Source organism: Zalophus californianus, chromosome 5, assembly GCF_009762305.2.
Source record: "Zalophus californianus isolate mZalCal1 chromosome 5, mZalCal1.pri.v2, whole genome shotgun sequence".
NCBI classification, from domain to species: domain Eukaryota; kingdom Metazoa; phylum Chordata; class Mammalia; order Carnivora; family Otariidae; genus Zalophus; species Zalophus californianus.
Window position 1 is genome coordinate 129,627,050 of NC_045599.1, and position 26,689 is coordinate 129,653,738.

A 26,689-nucleotide genomic window follows, 5' to 3' on the forward strand; every position below is an offset into this window, starting at 1 on the left:
TTTCTTTCAGATACAACACAATTTCTTTCTGATCCTGAGCATATGGGCCTATGCTAATATGAAATGGTGTCTTAGAAAGGTTATTTTTGTTTTCCGCAGGGAGTAGTCATCCTTTGACCTATATTCAATATGTGACACAGATCTGATTGTGCAACAACCATTAGCCTCATCCGAAATCCCTAGTTGGAGGTCAGGGCTCAGGTCAGGGACCATTACTCTTGGGTGTCAGAGCTAAACTTAATTAATGCTTTTTAAAAATATATGGATGATATTTTGTTCCCCTTAGGATGTATGAAAATGGCCTGCAGAATTTAATCCTGAAAAATGTTAAAAACAAGAATGGTTTAGTTGTTTGACAGGCCCCCATGATATCTTTCTCAAATTATCAGCATTGCCCAGTGCATCTGGCTTTTTGCATGCCTCCTGTCCACCTGTCCAGTTCTTTTTTTTTTTTTTCAAGACATAGATTCCTTCTGTGCACCTTTTTGGTCCTCAAGGTAAGCCATGGCCCATTCAAGACGAGCTCCCCCCCCCCCGCCCCCCCGCCGTGCTGTCCGGAACCCAGAAATGTTTAGCAATCATTTTCCAATGAGAACTGGCAGTTGTTGGCCAGGACGGGATGTTGTGTCAGCACAAGCATCAGAGAACCAGAGAGGTGTCGGAGGGAGTAACGGGCACGTTGGAGAGGGCTGGGGAAGATGAGGGTGCTGGGGCAGACAAGAGGAAGTGGAAGAGGGCAAGGTGCTCTCCAGCAGATAGCTTTAACAGCAATTTTTAACCAACATTCTTTAAGAGCCTTTTGGAAAGCAGATCCCCCTTTCCCAGAGGCATCTGCCAACTGACAGTACAACAAGAAAAGAGGAATCTACTTCCGAAAAGGCTTTAAAAAGACTTTTAGAGGCTGTTAAAAAGACATACAATCACATTCTGCGTAAGTAGGCAGCAGCTTACTTCGCAGGCTGGGCTGCTTTCACTTCACAGCCTGCTGTTTTCCCTTTACCCCCCAATCCACCACCCACTCTCTGGGGCCCTTCATCCAAGAGCTAAGAGCTAAGCAGCACCTCCCTTTTCTGCCTAAACTCCACACAGGACGGGGACACCAATAGCTATTCCCTTGTGAGTGGCCTGGAGATGTCTCAAATTTTACTCTTTCATTCTGGCAGTAAAATGTATCTGTCCCACCTCTGGGTGGTGGGACATGTGCTGCCTGGGAGATTTTCCGATGGTATGTTGCAGCCTTCGTTCTGTGCTTTCACTGTTTGCATTCTAATGACCTTTCCCACCATCTGTTGTCCAGCTAGCAAAGTAGCTTGCATCTGTGTTTTTAGACTTAAGTTAGATGCATTCAAAGTGCACCCTATCAGTCCTTTTTGAGACAAAGTTCTCAGTGAAGAACAGGAATTATGTTCATCATTGTATCTGCTGTAATTAGCATATAGTAAGCAAGCAGTCAATACTTGCTGAAAATAAGAATGAATACATGAATGAGTGAATGTGAATGAATATCAGAAGACTACAAGTTGGGAGTAGCAAAGGGAGGTGCTCAGGGGGCACATACTTGGGCTAGAAAAATAGCTCCTACCAACTGGTAGCACTGATTTTTAGAATTGTAACTCATCTCCCTCATTTATTTTTCATATGCAAATACCTTATTGGGGAGTGTTTTCCCGGAGAGAATTTTGAGGCAGCAAAGCAAGAAAGTAGGAGAACCAGTACAAGAAAGTGTTATCAAGTTAGCTACCACCTCATGAGATCATCCTAGAAACCCTATGAAATGCATCTCTAGACCATCTCCCCCAGGAAAGAAAGGGAGAAACACTTATCCATAGGCTCCCACCCTCCATGTGTTAAAGCTTCACCTCGAGGGACAAATTACCAGGACTTCCAGACTGTGTATGGTTTTAGCATGAAACAGGATCCTGTGTTGTCTGACTCTGTGCCATCAACAGAGAAGCCCCAGGGTGGAAGGTAAGATGTGCATGGCACAAGACTGACGCGAAACACCGTCAGGTTGCACCTGCAAGAAGTGGGTCAGAACCTGTGAAGAACTGGTCGTCGTGGCAGTGGCTGGAATGAGAGACAGGTGAAGCTGAGGAGATGTGAAATGGTGCCTGAGTGATATCTGATACAGTCCCCCAAATATGAATATGCTACATGGAGCCGCTCAGTTTTAGGGAAAAAATGTAAAATCACTTAAATTTGAATTCATAAGTTGAAAACTAGAATTTTAAGTATTGTGTTTAGTAATGTAAATGTACTATTAGTAAACCATATCATTATAGAGATAGAGAAATAGAGAATTAGACTCATCTGGCTCTCTACGTGTCTATTCTTATTTTTGAGTGGTATTTTTTCAGGAGACCTTACAACTGGAAAGGTGCCAGGAGGGATGTGTGGTTCTGATATTTTCCCCACTCATGTTAGGGAAATGACTGCAAAGGAATTAGCCTGGGCTTGATGCAGAGTTACCTGGACTGTATTTCTGGGAAATCTAATGTCGGCTACTGAGGTGTCCCAACTGATGAATTTAGAGCAAAGCATGCCAGCTAAGCTGCTACCATGAGTGGTGGAATACTTACGCATTAGTCTTCGATGGTCTACCACGGGGTACCTCAGAGTTTTTGTTTGCATGTCAATGAAAATAATACTGAAAAATTTATGTATTTCTTCCATTAACAGCTAAAACATTGTACTCTAAGTTTAAGTTGTTAAAAATAATGCAATTTCTAGCCAAGTGTAAATATTAACATTAAAACAAACTATCAAATTACTTAAAAAAGATTCCAGTGGAATTTTAATACAGTAGCAACTCAATAGCCACAATGTCTCATCAAAATATCGCTAGAATAAGGGCACCTGGGTGGCTCAGTCTTAAGCGTTTGCCTTCGGCTTGGGTCATGATCCCTGGGTCCTGGGATGGAGCCCCGCATAGGTCTCCCTGCTCTGCGGGAGGCCTGCTTCTCCCTCTCCCACTCCCCCTGCTTGTGTTCCCTCTCTCGCTCTGTCTCTCTGTCAAATAAATAAATAAAATCTTAAAAAAAAAAACACGTGCATAAGATCATTTTAATAGTCAGAAATGTTATGCCATTCCTCTTCTTGAATTCATTTCCATTCAACTTCCCCCACATATTTTAACGTAATGTAGTTTTCTATGCTGGAACGTCTTATATTGATCACATATGCCCTGCAAAAATTATGTATATGAATTAAAATTTGAAATTAATATTTTTTCTGTAAGTCTAATAATTTTGTTCTGAACAGATTTAACTTTATCATGACTCAAAGCAACTTTGCAAACGTGTACCGTCCGAAGAGGCTGCAAGCCTAAGTCCCGCCAGGCACCATGGCCAGGTGCAAAAACCCGGGCTCCTTCTGAGGATGAGCTGACAAGCCCCGCTGGGGCCTAGCAGCGCGCCCAAGCCCTGCAGTGAGCTGTGCGAAGACGGCGGGGCCCGCCTACGCTCCCTGAGAGCACGTCCTAGGCCCCTAGCTCTGTGCCAAGCCTTAGCCTGCCCCCCAGGCCGAAGCTCCAGGCCATGCACACAGGGCTTTGTCACCGCAAGACCCGACTGGGCTTCACGCGGAGGTCTCTGCACTGCCCTGGGGATGGCGGCCCGCCAAGAACCCTCTCTCCCGAGTGTGGGACCCAGGAACGCAAGCCCCTCGGGCCATCAGAGCCAAGTAATCAAACGTGGCGGCCACCAACACCAGGGCACCAGCTGTGTGTAAAAGCTTCCTTTCGGGAGCTCCGGGACCCCCGGAGCCCGGCAGAAGGAGGGCGTGAAGATGGCACCCGCCAGTCACCGTCTGTGGGGAACTCCAAGAGCCCCCGGGGTCCCTCTGAGCAGATACCTGCCCCTCCGCTGCAGCTCCAAGACAAGCAGAGGAGCCTGTCCACACCGCCAGAGACCCGACGCCCCTGCATCGGCTGCTTCCCGTCTGGGCCCTGGGGCTGGTGAGTCTGAGCGCGGGAGTCCTTTACGGAGCGGTGGTTCCTCACATCCTTTCGGCCTCGTGCCGCTCGGGGCCGGGGACCCGGCTGGTCGTCCAAGCTGGGCGGCTCGGGGCTCGTCTCTCAGATGCAGGTCTTAAGAGGTGGGGCTGACCAGCCGGAGGCTCAAACCTTTTGCTGCTCAGGGAGAGGCCCCTGGGTTTGAGTTCCCTCCTGACTGCCGCCTTGGCTGCGCCGGGGACGGGGCTTATGGGAGAGTGTGCCCGGCCTTCCATGTGGCCTGCTCTGGTAGGAGTCACTCAGCCAGTTTTAAGGTGTCTTTCAAGAAGAAGCTGTTCCATATGCAGCTGTAGATTTGGTGTGTTTGTGGGAGGAGGCAAGTTTAGGACCCCCTTAGGCCGCCATCTTGAACTGGAACCTCCTTATCGCCATTGTATTTGTGGTGTTTTCGGTGGTGGAGCTGGATGTGTGTGTGTACGTACGCTTGTGCACGAGCTGGCATCCGTGTGTGTGTGTGTGTGTGTACATACGTGTGTGTATACGTATGCACATGCACGAGCCGGCGTCCGTGTGTGTGTGTGTGTATGTACGCTTGTGCACGAGCCGGCGTCCGTGTGTGTGTGTACATGCGCGCTTGCACGAGGCGGCGTCCGTGTGTGTAAGTACGCACGTGCACGAGGCGGCGTCCGTGTGTGTAAGTATGCGCGTGCACGAGGCGGCGTCCATGTGTGTGTAAGTATGCACGTGCACGAGCCGGCGTCCGTGCATTCGCGTGGGCGCCGTGTGTTGCTGATGCCCTTGCTTTGCTCCAATCACTACCACGTGGAGAAGGGCAGGCTGGCCAACAGGTTAGAGGAATAGCCACAGGCCAGGGCCAGCAAAGTGCTCGAGAGAATTCGCATCTATCATTTTTTACTTCATTTTGGCCACAGTTAGTTCACACCTTTGCAAGCCCCAAATGAGGAGCCCAGCTCAGGTTGCAGATTTTCTGGGGAACAATGCTGAAGAGGCTCTGAGGAAATTCTGAATTTAAGCCACTTTTGACACATTCACTGTGTCAGCCAAAACACCGTTCAGTGAGTAGGATTATGGGCATATTGCCCCCAGTGGCACGTTACATTTGTGACATAAAAAATGTGCTTCATTCTAATCGGTGAAATTAAAAAAAATAGCTTGCAGCATGTTAAAAATACCCCCAAAACCTCGAATGGATTGAAAATTTGGAAGAAATGATAACAACAATAGTAACAGCAACAGAAACACCTAACATATGCGGGGTGCTTTCTACATGCTGGGCACTCTGCTAAAGTTCTTTTCAGCATTATCTTGGTAACTTCTCACAACACCCTTATGAAGTTGAAACTACCATTTTCCTGATTTTATTGGAGGAAACTGCACTAGGAGAAATGTCCAACAGGGTCATCTGCCAGTCAACCTGGGACTCCCTTTGTTATACAAAAGTAGGACAGTTTAGGAGTTCAATGATAAAGATGCCCCCTTTCCTCAATTTCCTACATTACTCATCTCCCAATTAAATACAAAGCTTTTACGGTCTTGGTTCCTTAATTCTGCCCCCAACTTGCTAGGGAAAAAAAAAAAAAAGAGAGTGAGCATCTTTGTTATAGTTAAACATTTGCAGATAGGTGAACGCACACTGTGGCAAGGTCAGCTCTAAGGGAATACAAATAAGATTAGGAAAAAAAAAATTAAGATTTTAGACTTTATTACAGGATGTCTTAGGAACATCCTGTTGTGTGGCATACATCACATCCACATTAATGCATTTGTAAAAAAAAAAAATCTCAAAACCTTACTTTTGCCTAAAATTACCCAGACAACAGGGGCAGGACTCTGTTGGGTTTTCATTTTATGTTTTATAATTATTTCTTACTGTTTTGAGTTGGATTTAGATAAACATCTGCATCTCAGCTTATTTGCCTTTCAAATAAAACCTAAAAAAAAGGTTCTTAAGGAAAGATTCAGGTTGTTTTTAGCAATAAAGAGAAAAAATTATTTTGTGATGCTATTTTTAAACAACACTTTTTAAAGTCTTCTTAAAGCTCCAGTGGTTAGGACAGTGCTAACGGCAAAAATATTGCTTTAGAAAACACTTCAGAACATGCTAGAAAAGTTAAAAGTCCAAGCCAAGCCCCCCGAGAGCAAGGAAAGTGCTCACATGGCATGGTGTCCTTTGAATCTCTTAAGGTTATTTTCTAAATGAGACTATGAGAACAAAATGAAATTATATTTTTCTTCCAGCTAGTTAAGCCTCAAATGGCTAGATGAAAAAAATACTTTCTTTTTGGACAGTGATGAATTTCTAGTCAGTCTTTTCCCAAAACAAATACACCAAAAACCTGCTTCACGCGCAGAGTAAAATGAGATAGGAATAGAGGTCATCCAGATGGCTTAAGTATCGCTCTGATTGCCATTTTGCAGGTAACCCTCACTTGATGGAATATGTGGGTTTTGGTCTTATTTATTAACAGTTCTTTTTTTTTTTAAAGATTTTATTTATTTATTTGAGAGAGAGAGAATGAGAGAGAGCTCGAGAGGGAAGAGGGTCAGAGGGAGAAGCAGACTCCCTGCTGAGCAGGGAGCCCGATGTGGGACTCGATCCTGGGACTCCAGGATCATGACCTGAGCCGTAGGCAGTCGCTTAACCAACTGAGCCACCCAGGCGCCCTTGGTCTTATTTATTACCTATAAAGCTATAGTTTATGAAACTGAATCCCATTGAAGCCCTCACTTATATAATACAGTACATGAATCAAGGGAAGCTGATCCCAAGAATGGATCTTTAGTCTAAAAAGCCCATTTGCACATGGGATTTCCAAGCAATTAATAATGTATTAAGAGTGGTTGCATGACCTAAACTGGCTTAATCAGACTATCAGACTGAAGGGTATTGCCCTTAATTCTTGATTGTGAGAGAGGTTTCTCTGTCTTCTGCTACACAAGAATAAGGAAGTATGTGGCCCCACTTGTCACTGGTAACCATGTTAAAGTCTGAGAGAAATCTCTGGTTGAGTGATTTTGATGCCCAAGGTGGGGGGGGTGGAGAGACAGAAAGATCCTGAGTTTTTGATCACATCATTTACATGTGTGAGTGACTTGAAGCCTGCTTTCCTATGGACAGTCATGTGAAATATAATTTTATTTATTTCTTAATGCAGTTTGAAATGGAACATACTCTTACCCATAACCCAAAGCATCCTAACACAGGCTGAAAACACTTAGTGAGAAAGAGTATGAAGTAATCAGATCTTTAGGATGCTGAACATGAATTACTATATCTTGCTTTTCTGATCACCTTTCCTCTGTTAATAGGCTTACTTATTGGCTTCTCCTTTACCCCCACTAGCTTAATCACTCCTGAAAATCCTTTAATTCTCTACTTAACCATTCTCAAGTTGGGGATGTGAGTGTGGGAGAGGACTGCCCCTAAGCAGTTTAGATTACGTGTGTTAATGAGTGATGTTACTGATTCAAAAGTATTAATCAAGAGAATAGTTGAGAGGCAGAGAAGAATCTTGGGAACCCTTAGTTTCTACTCCTTTTCCTCAGAAGTTACAATGTCCCGTAGTGGTGAGATGTAATAGAAAAATTTGATAGGATATACCACCATACCTATTCTAGTCTAGAAAATCCACTTACAAAACAAACTATTGTATTGATTAGTAAGTTTAAAATTCTCTATGTACCTTTGACTTCAGGCTGATGGATATCACATTAAAAGGGGAAGTATAAAGAACATCAAACCTCTCCCACTTCATCTCACAACTTTACAAAACATTTGGCATGCTCAGATAGAGAGCTGGGCTGAGTGCATATTTCATTGCCAAGCAATATTCATGAAGATTCTATTGCATGCATTGACTGCCACTTAAGGAATGAAACAGGACTACATAATCAGTTGAATTTAATTCAACCTATTTTGTACAGCCATGTTCAAGGTTATAACAAGGTATGCAGAATCTTGTATTAAACTTCCTTATAGAACCTCAAGACACATTTCCAGGGTAGAAATTTAGGGGAAAAATTATTTTGCTCACAAAACATGTACACAAGAATGTTCCACAGATTGTTTTGTAGATTCAGTTTGATGTACTACTATGGGTGGATTATAAGCCAAAAGATAATCAGGGTTTATCAGACTAGCCTACACAAAAGAGAGAAAATATACAGCCACAGTTTTCAACTGGAACACATAAATAAAAACTGTAAATAATTCTATGCCTTGGTGTAGAGTGACCAAACAAATGTCAACTTTTAGATAAGAAAACATCCTAAATAAAAAACCTCAAGTGTTGTATTAGGAGACCCACCAGTTATAGGGTCTGTAACTGTTTCAGATATTTGGCTCAAGTCACCAAGGTTGTCCTAGGGATATCACCCTTCCATTGGGTGTACCCTTTTGGTCTGGACAGTCTGGAAGGCTAGCACAGACTTTCTTGCTTCTTAAGTGTATTCCCACAATGTGGCCAAAGGAAATCTGATTATAAGTAAAGAAAACGAACATCCAACATGAATAATATATAAACACGCAAGTGTAGTCCAGAATAATGTGTTCTTTCCATATGTCAAAAACGGCGCTAGGCCTTAGTGGTAAAAGTAAGACCCAGAAGCCTCATTCTCCAGATGCTCACAGGTGATGCTTATAGGTGAGACCTAGGTGATCATGCAGAGATTTTTGGAGAGATGTGTTTACAGTTGCATTGAGGTTAAGTAAGAGCTATTACAGAAGCGTGTGGTGAGAAATCTCAGCTGAAAGCAGGACAGGTGAGTGAAGGTCAAAGAAAGCTTCTTGGAGAAATAGACTCTTGCCCTTTTTCTTGAAGATCCAATAAGATTTGGCCAGGTGAAGAAGAGTGGGGCTGCCAGAGGTAAGCAATCAGAACAGCTATTCTGGTGCACACCGGCTGAAATATTAGTACAACCATTTAGCAAAGGGAGATCCTAATCTGTTTCACGACTAAAAGACTCAATCCTGACAGAACACCTATCTGTTCATTAAATAAGTTTCTAAAATGGCAGTTTTGAGCAGTCATATTTTATATTAAATACATACTGGAACCAACCTGACATCAAAGCATGGTGTTACCCATGGCACTTGACACAATGCCTTGCACAAAAAGTGTTCATTAAATGCTTATTGAGTTGAATTGAAATTCTATCGCCTGAACCTTAATTTCAGCTAGTCTTCTTGTGTAAAGTGATTTCTTGCCAAATGCATTTCTACTGGTCAATATATCTAAGGCTTTATGCTGTACAGCAAACTCACTGGTGAAATTGTAGGGATGGGTGGAAGAAACACCATGAATGTATTCTGAGGCATACTCTCAAGAATAAAACTCTGATAAGCTTTTGGTATGAGTGGTTTTGGATGTGTGGTTGTTTCTGAGCTGGGGTGGAAGGTCAAAAGCCAAACCTAAAAAATGAATAGAGACCCTACAAATCATAATGTAACCTGAAATTGAAGGCTAATTTCTATATTCATATAAGATGTAATTGGGGAGAAGACAATACGTAATCAACTCTGAAAGTCGTATTCCTTGTCTATCAAGCTGGATTGGTAGATACCAGCCTACCATTAATAGAGCGTGCATTCTAATGATGCTGTCTTCCTTCACTTTGTTTTTAAGTTCTGGCTTCATATTTCGCAGCTCTATTACTCTCTCAACATTGTAAATAGAGATTTACCTAATTGTTGGTTAGTAAAGTTACAGTTTTACACTCCTAAATCTTTAGTCCATATAGGATTTATCTGGTATAGAGTATGAAGAAAGCATCTATTTCCTCCAAGTGGCTAGTGCATGTTTGTTTTGTTATCCACTGTCTCTCCTTCCTGCATTGGACACAGGAGGCCTTCAGTAAATATTACGGAGTGAATAAATTAATGAATGATGAATCTGAACCTCCCAAATACTCTTGCCGGGGTCCCTTTGGGACCCGCATTAAGTGATTGCAAGACTGACTCAAAGTGAATAGCCAGGCCTAAAATTAAAAGGCTTTCATGGGGCTGATGATATCTGCTGATTAATTGATCATTGTTATGTAAATATACTGATATATTCATTGAGGGATGAAAAGGAAAGAAGTGTTTTCTTGTTTTCTTTCTAGTTATATTTCTGAATCCTGGGAAATGGTGTACATGTTACATATATACATTGTATATCCCCACACTTCTGACATTATTTTTTGGATTTGTGATACATACATTTGAATCTGTCTACCTACCTGTCTATATGTATCTGTCTATCATCTATTTGAGTATGTATACATGTATATACATATGTATATATTAAGCATAGAAGGCACAAGTGTTCAGTAGTTAAGAATATTGGCCATCACAACTGGGTTTAACTTTAGCTCTGACAGGCACAGCTGACCATTGAACAACATGGGTTTGAACTGGGTGGGTCCACTTAAGTGTGGATTTTTTTTTTTTTTTGATAAATAGTGTACAGCACTGTGAATGTATTTTTTCTCATAATTTTCTTAGTAACATATTCTTTTCTCTAGCTTACTTTATTGTAAGAATACAGTATATAACACATACAAAATAGGTGCTAATCGACTCTTTATGTTATTAGTAGGTCAATAGTAGGCTATTAGTAGTTAAGTTTTGGGGGACTTGAAAGTTATACACAGATTTTCAACTCTGTGGGGGATGGTGCCCCTAACCCTTGTGTTATTCAAGGGTCAGCTATACCAGCTGTGTGACCTTGGGCAAGTTCCTTAACCGCTCTGTTTTCCAGTCTTTTAAAATCGGGAGGATGGACAGAATTCACATCAGAGCATTACTGTAAGACACTTAGAATGGTGCCCGGAATATTGTAAGTGCTCTCTAAGTGTTAGCTTTTATTGTTACCCTACTCAGTTTTCCCAGTCATCTTTCTTATTTTCTTATTTCACAATATTTTTAAAAGAACATACAGGATAGACTTGAATGAGAGGTGAAAAAAGTCACTCACTTAGCAAAAAAGCAATTGCTTTATTCATCATAGAAAACATACAGTAACACGCACAGATGCTAAAACTGTAAAAGAAAAAAATCTCAGAAGAACAATGTTTAGTTTATGCTTGAATTCCTCAAATATATTGAAAGTGTAAACTCAGAGGAACTTCCTGTTTCCAAACAGAAATTAAGAATTAAAAAACCAAAATGACAGACTTCTTGCTAATCTGCTTAGGAAGGCATAAATTGTTAATCAGGCTCCAGGCAACATTGTTTCATACTAAGTTTAATAAAAAGTCCGCCGGGGGGAAGAAGAGGTCTGGTGGCCCAGTTTGAAGCTGGGCAGCTCTGTTTACATGCTTAGTCCCTCTAGCTCTTGGGACATCATGGATAGGGTTTCCTTTGAAATCGGCTCCTTGTATAGGAGTCAGAATTATTAAAAATGATTAGCGTGGGATGGAAAAGTTATATTTTTTCACTGGTGTGAATGAACATGAAAAGGAAATAAATTGGGAAAATATTTATTTAAGAGACTCTTTGGCAGCTTGTCTGAGAATTTCACCCAGTAAGCATTTATTGAGCCCTCACTATGTGCTTATATTTGCTAGTGATGCTTTCATCTTAAAACCGTGATCTGGAGATGGAGAAGTGGTATTTTAAAACTATTTCTCCTTTCTCCCCAGCCTGGATTTATCTATTCCATACTGCATTTTATACGTGGATCAGGTGGGCTTTTGCTGTGCAGGGAATCAAGTAAGGAATTTTCTGAAAGTCTTGGCATTGTTTTTAGGAGCACTTGTCAATCAGGTAAAACCTAAATTGGCAAGTATTTGACAAGCACAGTATCTTTTGAGCAGTTGGAGTCTCACAGCTGCTGCTTTGGATTGTTGAGTTTAACAGACAGCCTAAATTTCACTCCTTGCTTTAAAGTCTTTCTTAATGCCATTATGGACATTAGTGTATATTTCTCAATTACAAAGCACGGCAAGTTTGGCTCTTGTTTTCTGTGATTAATTTCTCCAACCAGCCATGATGAGAAGATTGTCATGTAGAGAAAAAAAGAAAAAAGAAAAAAAATAAGCCTTTTGAAGCAAACATATGCTCTATAAATGTTCGGAACATTTAGGGTGCAAAGCAAACTTCTTGTTCTTCAGAGCCCAATTAATCCAGCATAGGGTTTCAATTATTTCTCCCCTCTCTGTCCACTATATAAAAATCTTTCATTACATCATTACATCACATTAAACTCTGTTGCTTGAGAGCATTTTACTTTTCTGTAGCTTTCACCTTCATATCTTAAGTAAAGTAACAGTTCTATTTAGTGTTCTCTTTGGTGAGAAAGCAGTTATTCACACGCTCACCAGACATCTTGCAGTGTCCTTCCCTCTACTGTGGTCATCTCTTTAATTTAATTCTATCGTTTTTTAGAACACAAAGTACACACACATTTAAATTCAGTGGGGAGAGTTTTTAAGAAAAACCATGGTGCTATTTGGAAAGATATTTTGGAATGTGGCATCTGAGAATTAAAAGCAAACTTGAGGAAGAAAAGCAGGTATCGTGAGACAAAATTTTTAAATATGAAATCCATATTTGGCATGCCTGTACTTATTTCAAAGGTAGTTGACCTGCAGGTAAATATACTTTCTCTGAATGCAAAACTTCCTGCAGAGTTAGTACCTTCTGGATCTGGAAGCGTGGGATCACCTCCTCTTGATGACACTAATCAGTAATTGACCCCTTGATTCTGCTGTTTTAATTAGGACCTGCCCAAATATTTTTTTGGTAAAAAGGCGGATATGAGTCAGAAAGAAAGTGAAACTGTGGCACTGAAATTTACCATAAGGCCTCCATCATAGAATTAATTCTTTATGAAACACTGACAAAATACCAACTAGATACTTTTTAAACAAGTAGTTTAATATGAGAATAATTGTTGGGAGATACAGTAGCTTGACTTCGTTTAAATTAGGATTCGGCAGTTATATTGCAGTCTTGGTAGATTTTATCATTTTGCATTGGTGATTACTTAGTCTGACCACACCATTTTGATCTGTGTTAAATTAGAACCTGTTGCTAAGGAGAGCTTAGAATATTTTAGTTGAATGTGAAATTGAGCAGTTTCAAACATTTTATAAAATGGATGGTAGTAGATTAATGAAACTCTCTCTTTTTTTTAATCCTGCAAAAGAGGTTTAAGCTTTGCAGCTAAAAATATGATAAGCTCATTTTCATGACTGAAATCTACACCATAAGCTAGAAGGCAATTGCTTTTTGAAGTAAAAATGCAAACCTTAAAATACAGTGTAGGACCTTACAAAATTTGTGTTTGTCCACAATTATGTAAAGTTCACTTTTATGGAAAAAAAAAAGATACCATTTTATAATGTGAACAGTTAAATTGAGCTGGGTTTGAAGTTATCATATTAGATATAAATTTAAAACTTTTTGTTTCCTACTGAATAATCCACTGTGTAATCCAGTAGGCAGATTCATTGTTGATGACACATTCTGGCCATGAGCTCTGCAAAGCACACTTTTGGAGGACTTGTTAATATAGTCAAAGACTGTATTAGTATTGCAAACATTAGTATTAATCTCTATAGGTTTTAATTAAGGGATCCAGGGATACCTTTTGATCGAATGACTTTTGTTTAGTTTGTCTTTTTGGCAGTCTATTTGTCTTTTAAATATCATTATAATTCTCCTTTGCTTTTTATTCATCCAAATAAGGAAGAGAAGTAGGTCAATCATTTTTCTTCTTTTTTTTTAAGATTTTATTTATTTATTTGACAGAGAGAGACACAGCAAGAGAGGGAACACAAGCAGGGGGAGTGGGAGAGGGAGAAGCAGGCTCCCCGCTGAGCAGGGAGCCGGATGCCGGGCTCAATCCCAGGACCCTGGGATCATGACCTGAGCCGAAGGCAGATGCCCAATGACTGAGCCACTCAGGCGCCCTGGTCAATCATTTTTCAGCATGATGTTATTCATTATCTAACCCAGTGGTCCTCAGACTTTTGGATTTCATGGAACATCAACAGTTCCTTTCTTTTTTTTTTTTTAAGGGGGTAGAGTTGACATTGAGTTGTTCGCCAGATTTTAATTTTGCTAAGGGGAAAAAAAACCCCAACATAATCTATCCATACACTTTCATGAAAGAATTGACATTTTAACTCCAAAAAAATGGGAAGATCACTGGGTACTTAGATTAAATAAATTGAGAATTATAAAAAACAGTAGGTTGTCATAATTTTTCATATCCGATCACTGACCAATAAACTATTTTTTTCAAAGATGAACACTTGAATAGTCTGGAGAATCACTGACTTAGATAAAGCTCACTCAAAATAACGATCAAGCCATTAAAAATAAAATAAAAACCTAAATTTTATAATGTGCCCCCAAATAGTGGTCAGAATTTTGAAGGAAAATTTTAATTCTTTTTTACAATAGGAGCTTTACAAAACGGTACGAATACATGAAATTTCTAAAAAAGTCAAAATCCTTATTTTCTCCATAAGTTTGCATGTCAGCTCCTTCACAGCATACTCATAAATAATAATGTTATAGATTTAAAATTCCTCTTTAATTTTTTTTAGGATTTTATTTATTTATTTGACAGAGAGAGACACAGCGAGAGAGGGAACACAAACAGAGGGAAAGGGAGAGGGAGAAGCAGGCTTCCCCTGAGCAGGGAGCCCGATGTGGGGCTTGATCCCAGGACCCTGGGATCATGACCTGAGCTGAAGGCAGACGCTTAACGACTGAGCCACCCAGGCACCCCTCCTCTTTAATTTTTAATACCATAATTAAGTGGAGATGATAAAAAGCAATATGGGCCCAACAACTAGAAGTTACAAAAGAGAGAGAGGGAGACACCTCATTAACCTCTCTAGTCATCAGGTATCTCAAATGTAAATGATGGGTGTTGGGTAAAGCAATTTCTGAGCTCCTGTCTATGTCTCACATTGTCTGATTTTATTTGTAATTATCACACTGTTCATGAAAGCTGGATTAACTACATGACTTTCTGAGTATTGGCAATAGAAAGAATAGAGAATGGCTCATCAGTGTCAACCATATATAATACTACTGTATTGTTAATAGGATGTCTTCTACCACCACCCCAACTTTTTTTTTTAAGATTTATTTATTTATATTAGAGAGAGACGGGGAGAAAGAGCACACCCAGGAGGGGCAGAGGGAGAGGGAGAAAGAATCTGCAGCAGACTCCTTGCTGAGCATGGACCCGGACAGGGGGCTCGATCTCACAACCCTGAGATCACTACCTGAGCTGAAACCAAGAGTAGGGCACCCAACCACCTGTGGTCCCCAGACATCCACCCCCATTTTATGGTTGGAAATTTACTGGGTAAAGACTTCATTCAGATCAAATATTGAACTGTGATGGTAATGAAATAACAAAATTATGGTCATAAATAGAAGAAAGTAATTATTTTTACTCATCAGATAAGGAGGGGAAATAAATATGACCTTACTCAACTCTACCCACAGTCCTAAATGCTATGTATAGAGTGAGCATATCAAATGCACTGAGAAAGAACTTGCACCTTCAGAGGGTACTGTGCAGGTGGGCTACCCCTGTCAATGAAATGAATAGTTGTCATTTTTAGTTACCTTCCTCAAATACTCCAACATGAGGCTATCTCTGAAGGTAGGAGAAGATCATTTATTCTCTTATAAAAAGTACCATTATGCTCAAATGGCTCACACATATACTCTTTACTACAATTATAAACTGTAATGGCATGTTTGCAAGTAGTTTTTCAAAAATGAATAACCTACAAACATTTTCCTCAGCCTTAAAATCTGCATTGCTTCGGTCAAAATAATCAAGTCATTCCCATGCCCTCTTCTGCTATGTATTTCTCAGAGTGTCACACTTTAAATTCTAAGATATCATAAGTGTTGGTAAAAAGCACATTCATTAAGTGCTTAGCTCAAGCAGGAATTCCCTGGAAATTCAAACCAAAAAAGGGCCAAATAAAAAGGATATAGGTATAGCATTTTCCTTTTGATTTAGTATATAATTATTACTATACAGAATACATGTAAAATACTTAGAACAGCATGTAAAATGTAGAATAGCTCATTAAAGGTTTATTATCATTTACTTTATAATTATCATTATTTTTTGAATGTATAAAAATTCTGAACCTAATGGTCAGAATTTTTTATCTTGGTTGTCATATACATATGTATATATATGAGATACTTGTTAACAGGCAGTATGGGCGGGGGGTGGACTGTCTTGCTAGTTAGTCTTTCATCATGCTATACCACATATAGAATCCAAATGGGTGACTTATATATGATGTGTATCACTATTATATACTTTGGTTTGCAGTTGTCAGAAGGTCACACAGTGATCTATTTAATCAGGTGATCTGATTAATAGAGGAAATAAGCACCCAACAGTGTTAGTATAAAATCTACTTAGCTTGCAAGACAATAAAGAGAAGGAAAAGAGTTAATATTCTTCAAAGCACTAAGAAAACCTCTTTCTTTGATTCTCCTGATATTTTAGATCACTTTTTTTTTAAAGATTTTATTTATTTATTTGAGAGAAAGAGTGAGAGAGAGAGAAAGCACATGAGAGGAGGGAGGGTCAGAGGGAGAAGCAGACTCCCCGCCAAGCAGGGAGCCCGATGCGGGACTCGATCCCGGGACTCCAGGATCATGACCTGAGCCGAAGGCAGTCGCTTAACCAACTGAGCCACCCAGGCGCCCCTAGATCACTTTTTTAAAAAAACCTACTTCTTTGGTTATTTTATGATCCATGCAGGGTCATTTCCTTTAGGTGGTGATTTTTTTTAAGGATAATTTTCAAATTTACATTCCATGATAGAGAAGTATAGTGTTTATTTTTTTATTTTTTATTTTTTTGAGAAGTATAGTGTTTATAAACATGTTAATGATGTGTTTATAAAGTTGTATTTAATAGTAGCAGTATTTATAAAGTGGAAAATGCACACTGTGTGAAATCAGGGATTTTGATTCTATTTCTATTCTTATGTTTCCTTTTTTATGTAAAAATTCACCTCCTCATCTCTTTTCATTTTACTTGTACACCTCCTCAGTTTATTTTTGCTTGCTGTTTTTTATTCCTATAACTTGTTAGGTCTCCTAAACATCTTTTGGGTAGATCTACCAATTTAGGAAATTATAGAAAAAAAAACACACTGTTCTTTCAAGTGGTGATCTGTGAAGTCAAATCATACCTGGTGGTGGCTAGCTTTATACTGCTTATCTTCATAAGATGCTCTCTTCTACAAGGTATCACTGAGTATGGTAGGAGAAGCTTGGTACCCATGCTGCCCATTTATACTGCACATCAAATTTAATAGTAACATTCTGGCTTTAATTACACTCTTCCTCTTATAAATCTCAGCAAGGTGATCTGATTAATAGAGGAAATAAGCACCCAACAGTGTTAGTATAAAGATATTGAAACGGATGAAACAATGTAAAATAATCTGGAATCTGCGGTGATGGGGGACACAGCGCCCTCTGTGTGTGTGTCTAGTTTACATTTATGCATGTGTCCTCAGAGCATTCTTTTTTTTAGTGGGTTTTCTGTGTTGGAAGAGTTAAAAATTTCCAGGATAGTACAGTCTTGAACAACTAGATCCTGGCTGTTTCTGGTCCCCTCTGACCCAATCATTTTGGCTTAAAGAGCTTTAGTCCATTTTACTTTTGTAGTAATGAAGATGCACCAGCTTTTTGAATGGTTATTTGTACGAATTTTCCCCTCTTATCTTCCTACTTTGTGAGTGATGGGGTTACGAAGACTGTATACACTTGGCTCTGCAGTTAATTAGGGAGAACCCTAAGATTCTCATATGACTGCTTTGAAAAAGGGAGCATTCCTTAGGAATAGGACTTTTAAAATGTAGGCCAGTTAATCTTCATAAGAGGAAAGCTCAAACAAAAATATTACTGTTGAGATCCAGGCAAGTGCCTCAACCTCTTCTATCTTCAAAGTAAAATAAAAATCCCATTGGAGAACAAAAAGAGAAATAAAGAAATAAAAAGAAAAAAAATCAAACAAAACCGAAGCCCTACATTTCTATATTTTTTCTCTACTTTTACTGGAACAGTGTCACAACTAGGTGCTTGTTCTCTCTCTCTCTGTGTGTGAGTTTTACTTTTTTCTTTCAGCAGTTTCCCTATTTCCCTATTAGCATGATGTTCTTGAGTTTTTGTATTCAGAAAAAAAATTTATACCAGAGAAGGTTTGATTATCAATATTTTCACCTTTTTGTGAAGCAAATAAGGTAAGTTCAGTAGACACTAGCTAGGCTGAAACACTATTAAAAAAATGCAATTCAGACTGAGTCACTGTTCGTTATTTTTAGAAGCAAGACCCTTATTCTGATCAACCCCAAAGAATGGGCTGCCATGACTAAGCAAGCAGCATAAGGCAACTGGCTTTTGCTGGATGTTATCTCATTTGGAACACATTTCAAACTTTAGAACAGATTTTTAAATTGGAAATTGAAACCTGCAGACTGTCACCAGAAGAGGGTGATTCACCCCTAGAGAACTTACTTTAAGTCCCAGGCAGAGTTTTTTAAGGAGTAAGTTACCTAAAATCTGTTGTGATACATCAAAGAGAGAAATAAAAACACCTCACAGAATAAGGGTGATACATGCATCCAAACAAAACTTGGACTTTTAATATATGCTTATTTGAATGGGGGATTTCTTTAATTTAGAAGCCTTTAGTTCAATATGCTTGTGAATGCTTATGGATCTCTGAAAGGCTAATTAAATTTTTTTCCAGCAAGTATTTTTTTAGTGGGGAGGGGTTCTTTGCATGGAACTTTTTGAGTCATAACTATAATAATTGTTGGATAAATTTGAAGGAGGGAAGTAAAGTCTTGGCAAGGTCAGAAATAAGGAAAATCTTGTATTGATGGTGGTGAATTCTTTATTAATTGGCTAATGCTTTCATTTGGAATTGTAGGAAAGTTACCAAAAGTCTAGATAGCGAGAAAACTGTGCAAATGCTCCTGAGTTCCTTAAGTTAGAGGAACCGTACACATGATAGCGAAAATAATGATTTTAACCTGGCAGAAATGTCAAGCTAGTACTTGGAGGACATTAACTCATCTATGAAGAAAAAGCTGTTATGCATGTATTATCTTAGCTAACAAAATCCATGATGCAACTGAACTATAGGGAAAAATGCATGGAGTGACCCACTAGAGGTCCCTTCCAACTAAAAAAAAAGTTTCTATAGTTCAAAGGATGCAGCCTTAGTAAGTTGGCATTCATGACTGCAAAGCAAGTAAGGGCCAGAAGGGGGGACCACACGTTTCACCTCCTTAGGAAGAGACATGGTTTTATTCAGAATATTTATCACATTTTATTTCTTTTTAACATCCCTATTAGGGACACTAACTCAGTTAGATTTAATTAGATGTTCAGAACTTGTTCCAACTTATTGATACACTTGCCATACAGAAGTGTGTGTTTTTTTTTTTTTTTTTTGATGTCCTGGAACTGTAGCTTTCTAGAAATTTTTGCTGTTTCAAGTTTCTGAGAGCAGTATTTTGCGAGATAGACTTTTTTCTTAAAAAATGAAGAGTGCTTTAAAGTGAGTTTTTACTTGCAAAGCTGATGGAAGTGGTGGGTGGAGGAGGTAAGGTGCACATTTTCTGATAGTAGGCAACTTGGTAGAAAATGATTTTGTTTCTATACATTATCTTTGCAAAGTTAGCATTAAGAAATGTAATTGCAATAAATTGATGTGAAAGCCAGATAATAAAGGGACTAAAAGTCCCTATAGAGAATCCAGTCTGTCACTTATAATGGCAGTAAAAGATAATTTTAGACAAGTACAGGAGAACTAAACCCTTGCCATTTTCCTTCAAAAATGTGCTGCTGCCTCTCATGTTTTTCTGAAGAAATTGGTTACTTCCTCTGCTTCAAAAGTATGCCACGAACCATCAAAATAGGTAGAAAAAGATATGCCTTTTATTTCCCCCCAGTACCTTTTTATTAGAACATACCAAAGAACAAAAGGGGGTGAGATACAATCCTGTGCAATTGTATTTTCCAGTAAATTGTTGGATTTCTTTTAAGTTTCTGAGCTCTGCATTGAAAATCTGGCCTCTGGCATAAACTTTGCCTTCTTCCTTTTGACATAATGAAGACATCTGCTTGATCATATCCCCTTTCTTCACACAACTTATTTTCCAGATCTCTAAAATAGCAAACACAGAGCCATGCAAGTGCTGTTACACAAAGGATGACACTAAAGCTAAACTGGAAGAAATTTATTTTCCTCCTAAAGTAGAATCCGAAAGGTTTTCCTTTTCAGGTAAAGGTGGCAGCCAGAGAAAAAAAGGAGATAAGCAATCCTTGGCTACCATTTGTATAAGCCTATTTGTTATTCATTCTTAGAAGAGTTGTACATTTTCTAGGTGCATCTCTGTGTTCCTCTTCCGACACAGAGAAGAGTTTTTTATCCCCCTGGGTAATAAACAATCACAAAGCCCATATTTTTGTGTGTGTACCCCTCCCGGAGCAGCCATACGAGTACACACCAGCCACTCCAGCAATATTCTTGAAGGAAAAAAAATCTCTGCTTTCGCATATTATGTGCTTCAGTAAGTGAAAGTGAAGATTGGTGGAGAGACAGGATGATATAATTCTATATTGTGAATATTATAATTAAAATGGCTTTACCAAAAAACAAAAACAAAAACAAAAAAATAAAAGAGGGAGAGAGAAATGTGTGGCTATTCCAGATGATTAAACTTCTTGGTACTTGAATTTTCTCAGTAGTTAACTCAGGTGAACAGCCCTTTGCACTGACAAGGACCTGCATATAACTCCCCATAAAATATGGATTTTATTGCAGCAATGAAAACACTTCTCAGCACCATGCTGACCTCTCCAGCATCCTCCATCTCAAGATCTTCCATAACTCTTGGCAGAAGAATATCTAACTACAGAAGAAGTAATCCCAGCTCTGCAACTGCTGCAGTACACAATACAGCAACGTCCCCCCTTACTAAATGCTGGGATTAACGCATTGGGGGGCTCCCCTTTTCCTGCATCGGACACCTACGACCAGGCACACTTGATCTGCTCTCCAGCCAGTCTGGGGGAGGCGTTATTCCCCAGATTTGTGCCTGGCCAGCCGTGGAAGATCACCAGCGAGCTGCGTCTTCCACATGACTTTTCCCTGGACAGTGTGCTCCATTTTCGGAGTCCAGTGTTGGACTTTCCTTGCAACCCAAGCATTTCTTTACCCCTGTGAACCGGCAGGCATTTCCCCGAACGTGCAAGCTAACAGTTTTCTTTGGCTCCTTCTCTGAACCAAATCATCTATTTAGCTTAAGTTTTCCTTACTGGGAGCATTCAGGAGTTCTCAAGCTACCTGATTTTCTGCTTTACCCCCTAAAGGCAAGAAATGTAACTCAGCCAAAGCAGTCCCGGCACAGACCCTTGTGATGTGGGAAGGTGGAAATAAATCAAGTCCCAAACGGCTCCGCGGGTCCTGCACGCACCAGCGCCCTTGGTAATTGACCAGCCAACTTTGCAAATGCCGGAGCTCCCCCGGCAGCCTCTGCCGGGGGAGAGAAAAGCAGCGAGTTCTTCCCGGGGGCCCGTTACTTAAGCTCCCACCCAGCCCCACGGCGGATCGGTCTTACCAGAAGGCGGAGGAGCGGCGCCCAGGCTCCCCGGGAACCGGCGCCGGTCCTGGGCAGCGGCAGCAGCGCCGCCCGCGCAGCCGGACCCGCGCGCCTGCCCCGACCCGGGCTCGCAGGCTGAGCATCCCTCCCAACTCCGGCGTGCGGCACCCATCGGGCAGAGGGGGCTCTCTCTCTGATTGGCTTCCATCGCTACAGAATTAAAAAAAAGGAAAGGCATGCACAACCACCACCGCCGCCAACAGAGATCGAACCCACCTCTGCTCGCCTTCCTGCGCCCGGGGAGACCCTGCGACCCGCCCAGGTTGCTCCTGCCTCGGCTTCTGCGGCCGCGGGCTCTGCGGTTCGTGCTGCCGCGGCTGAAACTGCAGCTCTCGGGATGGGAAGGTTACGGGCTCGGGAGAGCTGGCTCTTGTGGGCACACACTGATTTGCAAGTGAATGAAGTGGGAGGGAGCAAAGAGAGGAGGACTTTGTTAGAGAGGCCCAGTGCCTGCCCCCGCCCGCCCCCTCCCCTTGACAGAATGACTCCCTGTGTTTGAAGTCCTGAGCAATTCGCTCCCGGTAACACTCCCTCCGCCCCAGGCTTTCCTTTCTTATTTTGGGGGGTTAAAACATACTCAGAACTTGTGTGACTCCGTCTGTTTCCTCCTTTATACTGTCAAAATGCACCTTGCGCTATTATCAGCAACAGTCGGATGTTCTTTTTTTCTTTTTTACCGACCGACCGAGCAATTACAATTCCCAGGGACACAGTACCTCGTCGCGCTCCCAGTTGGCCACATTCGTGTTACAGCACGCATAACATGCACACACATAAAACAAACCGGGTCCCCCGAGATAACAATACCCCTGGCTTTTCTACACCACGTAAACCTGCGTTCTCCAGACGCCAGCAGACACACATTCAGACGTGTCTTTTCTTCTTGCCTACCAGGAAGACAGGTTTTTACGTAGTCCTGTGATCTCTGTTGCTCTGTCGGAGTGAGCAACCCCAAGATGTTGTAGCATGAAGCCGTGCTTCCCTGGGCTTGCAGAAACACTGCCAATCCCTCAGGCTTGCCGATGACTTACGGCTGATTCCATCTTTCTAAATGAGTTAACACAAGGATACAAGAGACTTGCAGAAGAGGGGTGTGTAATGATATTCAAGGTCTGCCTAACGGTTTAAGATCTTTCAGGAAAGTTCCCGAAGTAAGATAACCTGTAAATTAAACTCTTTGGTACACATAGCAGTTGGAATAGCTGTATTTACAGTTACAAAAAAGTAATTTCTAATATTAACTGCAAAAAATCTCAAGCATGCCAGAGTATTATTAAGCGAGAGTTATGGTTTTCTACATAGGCGATGTAGACATGATGGAGCCAGGCACTGTTGGGTTAGGAAAATTAAATCTAATTACCACAGTGATTGCACCCAGGGTCAGTAGCATCCCAAACCAGCTGTTTGTGTAAGCTGTAAGTTCATGGGGAGATTTCCATTGCCTGGTGCTCTAAAAACAAAATCCAGGCCACTTTGGCCTCTGAGTGATGAAACTGGTTGGAGGCTGGTCTCCTTCCCAACTGAGCTTTTACTAGAAAATCTTTTGTTTCACTAATAGAAGTTCAGGCATTTAAATAAAGCCAAAATCAAAGTAGTTCCTTTAGGCAATCAGTGCTTCAAAGAAGTGTGCACAGAATGGTTTTAGCACAGATGTTCCACACATGGAAGATGGAAAGACTCTGAATTTCTTTCTTGAAAAGATCTTCCCCTAACGAAGAACTGCCACCAGTTTACAAAGAAAGACTGAACATTTTCTCTTCGTGAAGCTATTTAAACTCTGTGGAGAAAGGTTAGGCAAGAGGAAATCTGCTTCTGATTCATAGTTCATTCCTCAGATTATGAGTTTCTTATAAAATTAATTGGAAATACTAGCTCTTTATGTTTGTATAGTCCTCTGCTGATTACAAACTCCTTTCATAGACTGTTTTATTTAATTCTTTTTCCAACAAGTGGTATGATTTTTCCTCATCAGAACAGAGGACATAGATTGATGAAGAGATCACATAGGTTAAGTAACATGTCCAAGGCAATAAAACTAATAAGCAGAAGAGGCAGACATATTCCTGGAAAAATTGTGTGCAGGTGTGTATGTGTATATATATAAAATACACATACTATATATAATTTATATGTAACATATTATATAATTATGTACTTATAAGTATGCCAGTAAAAATAAGTCATTTTAAGACTATCTTCTACAGAAAGATATGCAAATTAACTGATTTTTATGGTAAAAGTGGGAAACTAGTGGAGTTGATGTTCTACCCATTGAACAAGTTAATATCTGACAAAGGAAATCTCTAATTGTTTGCAATATACTGTTCTTCAAACCCTGTTAAGCCACATACCAAAAGTGGCTAAAACAACTACTTTTTATTAGGAATGGATAAACAATCAGTTTGCTTCTGAACAGTGGCAGCTTTGAATCACATAAAGGATGGCACTTTTATACTAAAAAAGGTTTTTGTGTGATTTCTGAGGATCTCTAGTAACATTTGCCACAATCACTATTAATTTTCATTGACTAATACTGTTATGGATGTAAATATCCATAATTACTTTATCCCAATTTCAGAGCTGAAAGAACTGAGAGTTACTAAAGTTAAATGATTACCTGGTGTTCCCTAAGTCCTGTTTCCAGTTCATTCTCTGGCACACCAAAGCACGGTGACAAGTCACAGAAGCTAATTAGAGATAGTTAAACAAATGTGGGTGGGGGGGTGTCTTTGCTATCATCACTTGGGCTCTTTTTATGAAATGGGAGTGGAAATTCTGCAGGGCCTCTGGAAAGGCCCGGATGCAGACACCCAGGAGCTACCAGCACTCGGCTTGTACTTCTACTTTTTTCCTCCTCACGCTTCTGCTTGGGTTTTCTCTCTCATCACAACCCCTCCTGTCAGTCAGACCTTCATAGCAGCACTGCTGATGGCTCCTGAGCTTACCTGGTGGAAAGGGAGTGTCTCCCTCTTTTTGCTCCGTTTCCAATTTTATGACTGATCTGGCGTTCTGGACGCCTCATCTGGAGCTGGGGCCGGGGGAGGCAGCAGGGTCACCTCCACGCTGGGTCCCCTAGCAGTGGGAGCATGTCCTTGTGAGCTGGAAGACCTCCCTAAAAGTGTCCCATTTCACCTAGTCTCTTGTTTAGTAATTTGGTACAGCTGAAGTATCTCATCAGCTTTTAGGTTAGTTCATTATTTTATATGCTTCAGTCAAAATTACTTGTACTTCTCTCCTTTACAGCTTGCAAAGTTTCAATTAAAAAAAAAAAAGAACCTCCTTCATAGACCATTACTAAGGATATTAATTTTGATGAGGGATTTTTCAACTTCCACTAAGTCTCTCTTCAGATGATTAAGAGGCCATCTTCTCCTTATAATGGGGATGCATATAAATAAATAATTACAAGTTCTCTGACTTTCTTTTCAATAATATACATCTGTATGCAATGATTATCTGGTAAAAACATTTTCATGATCATCAACAATTATTCTTGATTAGAAGAAAAGGTTCACTTTTAAAACCATGCGCCTAATTAAGAACCTTGGCATGAGTGGATGTGCTTCAACCAATCCGAATCTTCCATCTAAAATTTACCTTAAGTGCGTTGCTACCAGAAAAAGTACACACGTTATAATGCTTATTACTTAATATAATAATGTGCATAAGTGAACAGATTTCACTGAGGAATGAATTCCTTATTCCCCCACTCTGCCCTGTATGTATATGTGTACATGAGTGTGCCCCCCCCCCCCCACAGTGTTTAAGGGGAAAAAAAAGGTTTAACCACTCTGGGTATTATTGAACTGAAACAAGGAGACAGGAAACCTCAATGGAATGCCCCTTTTGTAAGAGCCATAGACATCTCAATACAAGCTAAAATAAATTCACACAAATTGCATGTGCTTATCCAGGTTTTCTACTCCTGGGAGAGTTTCCAATACTGTATTTAAGATGGGTTGGATTCCAGGATGCATTAAGACATTTTTCTCTTGATCATTATGTTTGACTCATCACTATAGGTAGATTACAATAGCCAGGAGATTTCCAAATGCAATAAATGTACAGCAACACAGTGTTATTGACCTACCGAGGACATTTTAGTATTCTGGGAATTTCAGGGTTGGTAGAGTAGGCTTCAACTTTTTTTTAAATTTATTTTTATTTTTTAAAGATTTTATTTATTTATTCATGAGAGAGAGAGAGAGAGAGAGAGAGAGAGAGGGAGAAGCAGGCTCCCAAGGAGCAGGGAGCCCGATGCGGGACTTGATCCCAGGACTCTGGGATCATGACCTGAGCCGAAGGCAGACGCTTAACCATCCGAGGCACCCAGGCACCCAGGCTTCATCTTTTTGCCAAATTCTTTTTACATTTTATTCATGGCTTTGGGGTAGAATCTAAATTTGCCTGATCAGTTATGTACAATCCAAGTTTGGTGGACTGTACTATGGCAATGAAGGGACACGTCCTTGTTCTGAAGAAACAACCCATTAGGAGAGTAAGTATCAGTATATTTTCTTAAATAACTGGTGTAGACCAGAATAAATTGAAAATCCTACACTTGCATCCAGAGGGCAAAATAATTTCTTTCTTTTGCTATTCCCTCTCCCAATTATAGAAGCACTTGATGGGAATAGTGGCAGGCTGGAGTAGGAAAAACAATATAATAACGTATGTTCAAAAATATTTTGGGACTTTATAGACTTTTGAGAGCATTAAAATTTTACAGATTTTGTCAAAAAGAAGACAAGGACAGAGACAAAGAGATGATTATCCACTGTATTGGTATAAATGTTCTTTTTATGAAGAGACCAGACTTTACCTAGAGCCTTCTTTTCCTCTTTAGGTACCACACTTAAGTACCCTTTTTCTTTTTTTGCCTCTTCTCTTGGGTTTCCCTTGTACTTTGTAAAATACCTGTGGTACTTTAGCTAGACCTCATTGTTTACATGTTCTTTTCATCTACCAGATTGGATGTCATTGAATTATTAAAGGTAGAGCATTTGTCTGTTTTGGTCATCATTTTATCTCCCGGTGCTTGAAAGA

The 26,689-nt window shown here is 40.2% G+C and overlaps 1 protein-coding gene across 3 annotated transcripts in view; it reads right to left on the bottom strand.

Moving 5' to 3' along the window:
- Positions 1 to 22,020, bottom strand: part of CDH6 (cadherin 6) — a 131,832-nt gene extending 109,812 nt beyond the window's left edge. For 2 of the 3 annotated variants that reach the window (XM_027606750.2, XM_027606752.1), the window contains exon 1: positions 21,860 to 22,020. The gene's annotated coding sequence lies outside the window, so the exon portion shown is untranslated. Of the gene's footprint in view, positions 1 to 21,601; positions 21,705 to 21,859 lie in introns of those variants that run through there. The other variant, XM_027606751.2, reaches the window with a different exon arrangement.
- Positions 22,021 to 26,689: the final 4,669 nt, after the last annotated feature.